Below are 4463 nucleotides of genomic sequence, written 5' to 3' on the forward strand. Positions count from 1 at the left end.
GAAGCTTTTAAGTCAACTGTTTGACCACGCACATCGTTACCTTATGTACACTTCTGTGGCCCAATATAGGAGTTACATGTGTTCACAACAGCTGTGCATTCCCACGCTTGTGTAGGCTTTGTGACGTCATACGAAGTCCACGTACATAAAGCTGATTATGCTCAGCGCTTCCACTTTGGTGGTAATTACCACAATTGTGGAATTTTCATCATGCTTGTGGTAAAAATGTGGTAATATGGAAATTTTGTGTGGAAATGTTGCCAAAATGTGGAATTATAAAATTTGACATAAAACAGTATTAATAAATAAGAGCATTTAAACTGTTGTCTTTCGAAATCGAATAGATAATGCAAAAAACTACTTATAACAGCATGCAACTAACATGTTCCGCTGTTTTCGGTTTGATTTTAGAAGGCGTCCTGACTTTTGGCTTTGAACGTAGGCCGTAGGGTGATCATGTGATCATATTCATAGTCAAGACGTCACAATATTGAGAATGATGCTTTCAGTCTAAAAAAATTGCCTAATTTTAAACAAAATTGCATTAAAAGAGCAAGTTTTGCCAATGCCAAACATCTCAGCCAGGAATTAGCAACAAGAAAACGTAGAGACTTAGCTTTATTTCCGAAAAATGCCAAAGAAAACATGATCTTATCCTTTTGCTATGCCACCAGACGCCACCATTTTACAGAAATATTCGTAACCACATTTTTGTTGAAAATGCTCTCATAATGCACCAAATTCAAAGTAATTTTTCAAAATTTTCTGGGGGACGCCCCCCAGGCCCCCGCCGCTGGGTCGTCAAAACCCCCCCGTTCAAAATTCCTGGCTACGCTACTGGTCCGAGGCTGGTGAGGTTGACCTGTACTGAATACTGAGTGGAACTTTTTTGTAGAAATACTTAGAGGGGTCCTATAGGAACAATTTTAGAGATGTTGCCACGTTCCAAACCCTGGGCAACATCCGGATTTAGTTCGGTTTCCAAAGTCCGTAAATAAAATTTGGAAAAAATCTCAATTGGTCCAAACACAGGCATGTTATATATCATTTTAAAGGATTTTTTGTCCAGATTAATAATATTGAGGTCTTAAGTTATTCACAAAAAACTCTGATCACTTTATCACATTTTCTTCCATTAGTACTTGTTCATTTTGTTGGCAAATTGTGTAAAAATAGAACATGAAGACATGATATTGCATTGTGAAGTTCATTCTAAACTTCTATGGCATGTTTTCATCACTCTTGTTAGGAATATTTGCATTGAGTTTGCTTTCTCAATTTATTTATTTTCGTTTTTTCAGAAAATAAAAAGTACTTTGTCTAAATAATAATAATATGCAGAGCATGGAATCCCTTTGTATGTTTTAAAGTATATTGGATTGTTCTGATACGCATAAGCTAGTGGAGGCACAATTGACATTGACATGTAAAGAAAAAGTAAAACAAAGCAGCGAAAGAAGAGGTGATCACTTTTATGAACAATTCGATTCAAGCAATGCCTTATATTACCATCAAAACTGTTATCTTACTTATACGTCAAACAATCATATCGGGAGATATCTGAAAAGGAAGAACAAAAAGCAAGGTACGTCATATGTGAAACGTAGCAAACGATCTTCAAGTACATTTTTTTATTTCAAGAAAAATTGTCTAATGTGTGGGGAAGCATGTGACATTGAGAAGGATAAAAAGCATCCAGAAAGATGGGAAAAGAACAAAAGCTTCTTGTGCAGAATTGCTGATCGTGGAAAGGGAAAGCTATCCTAAAGACGTACTTCTTCAAGTATGCGTAATTGCATTTGAATTTTGTGTTGTCTGGAAAAAGTTTTGTCGAGTTTCAAAACAAATCTTGCTTTATACAAAGTCAATGAATTCCGAGTGTACTTTTTTTTAATTCTTTGGGATTTGGCCATGGTTCAATTAGAGATTAAAGAGTAGTATTTAGAGATTAGTATTAGATATTTGCATATTTAAAATTGGATAATATTTCTTTTAGCAATGTTTGGAACGTGGTGATGCAACTGGAGATTTAGTTAGAATCAGAATAGAAGGTGCATGTAGCGACTTGCATGCAGCAGAGGCGAGGTATCAGTGTTACTATTATTTGCAACATTTATACTGGTCAGCTGTCTGGTACTAAAGTAAATGTCAATAAATCGGTGGAGATTGGTAAAAAACAAATGGTTTCATTCCAGAAATCATTACCTGATGGTTTTCGATAGGCAATAAAGAAGGAAGTTGTTACAATGAAAAAAACAGGCAAGTCTAGAACAAAGAACAAAACAGCAGAGGTATACAACACAGATATAATTTTCTCAAGAGTCATGTATTTGTTGTCTGCTGGTCGTATCCAGTTGGAGGATCTTTTCAAGTATGAACTTGCACCCGTTCCAACAGCACTATTTAAAGACACAGGAGAAGGCAGATACTCTACATCAAAATCTGTTTTAAAAAATGCTTTGAAAGTCGAAGTCTCTACAAGGAAAATTTTTTCCTGATGCGATAGCAATTAATGGTTGTGCAATGCTTCACAGTGCAATTCATTGGCCTAAGGGAGGAAAGGTGAACGATTTCCTTGCAGGTGTTCGATGTTACATTTTTAAAAAGTTGGCGAAGTCAGATGTCTATCTAATCTATGATCGATACAAAGAATTCAGCATTAAATTTAACACCAGACAAGAGAGGTTGAATCTATTTCAATGCTCACATACACTAAACAAGTCAAGCCCATTGCCTTCCAAAGAAATCACCTTACGTGTCACTAAAACCAAAGTCCAACTTATTGAAATGGTTAAAGCAGATTTGATGGGAAATCTCCCATCAGTTTCCAACAAACTCATCATCACTTCAAAAGATGACATCCCAAAGGAACTTCATTGTGGTAGACATTCAGAAAGACACGACTTGATAACGACACAAGAAGAAGCTGATGTTATCATTCCTCGTCAGGTTTTTGCAGCAATCACTGATGGCAAATCATCAATCAAAGTTTGTTGTGAAGATACTCAAATCAAACAGTGGGAAGCAGAAGTATTCATGGAAGGATTTAAAGAAGGAAAGAATCTGATCTCCATCAAAGAGTCTGTTCGAAAGCACATAGATGTCATTCCCCAGATCATGTCCATGCATGCAATGACCGGTTGTGACAGTGTACCTATGATGTATGGTGTGGGTAAGAAGAATGCCCTAAGTGCCGTCAAAAAGTCACACCTTCTTCATCTTGGCGACGCAACAGCTGACGAGGATGAATATATCAACGAGTGCAAGAACTTTGTGGCTACTTGTTACAATAGAAAAAGCACGTGCTCTGCAGATAACAGGTAACTTTCTTCTTTATTACTCGTAAAAATGTGTCAATAATTTTTTTTCGATCAACTCTTACTAAACTATTGTGAACAGCAGCCCAAATAAGAAAACCAGTTGTTGGAAATAGCGCAAAGCGTTTCGTAATCCTAGGTTACATTCGTCAGTCATCAGATGAAACTGTGGTAATCACAACCTTAAACAAATCATAGTAATAAATAACTAAATACAATCTTGCTTTTCAGGGAAACTATTTGGCGACGTAAAACCGGGGGAGTCAAAATAACTTCCACACCACCACCTCTTTGTTCGCTACCACCAACAGATGAAGCTCTCGAACTTAACATCAAACGAGCAAGATATCAAAGACTGGTTTGAGGATCGTGTCTCGATGGTAACCCACCAAATTTGGGCCCTTGCCAGGTAGTTTAAAATAAATAAACATTTATATTTGAATTCTGTTTTAATTTCTGTGTGACTAGGCATTTATTTCATTGAAAAAGATTGCTATACAATTAAAAAAGATCATAATTTTTGTGTTTCATTCTTCTGGTTTCTTTTAGTACGGATGGGATAAAGATGAAGAAACCAAAACACTCCATCCAATTATGCTACCAACTGGAATCAAATCTGCTCCTGACGAGGTCTTAAAAATCAGTAGCTGTGGATGCACAAGTTAGTATTTGATATGTATGATATCATATAATAGCAAGTTTAAATCTTTCCATAGCTTCGATCAATGATAGTCACGTCACATGATACACGAATTCATTGTTTTACTCTTCAGTTTGGCTGCTCCATCCATTTTTAGGAGAATGAATTGACAGCCATGTTTAGTGGTAAAAACACAAGGGTTATCATGAACATGAAAAACTCTAAGACAAACTCTTTTATTTTTTCAGCTTCGAAATGTGACGCAAAAGCATGTTCCTGTTCGAAATCAAAAATTGGCTGTAACCTACCGATTTTTGTACATGCAGCGATTGCGAAAATGAATGGAATGTTGGCAATAATCCGAGTGAGAGTGACAGTGACGATGAAGTTTATCTGCTAAAGAATGACTATGTATTTTGTTAAATAAGAAGAAGAGTTCAGCAGTTTTTCAAAATAATGCTTCTCCAAATCCCTCTTTTCTTACCATTTTTTATAAAAAAATCGAG

The sequence above is a fragment of the Aplidium turbinatum genome, chromosome 8 (assembly GCF_918807975.1).
Source record: "Aplidium turbinatum chromosome 8, kaAplTurb1.1, whole genome shotgun sequence".
NCBI lineage: Eukaryota > Metazoa > Chordata > Ascidiacea > Aplousobranchia > Polyclinidae > Aplidium > Aplidium turbinatum.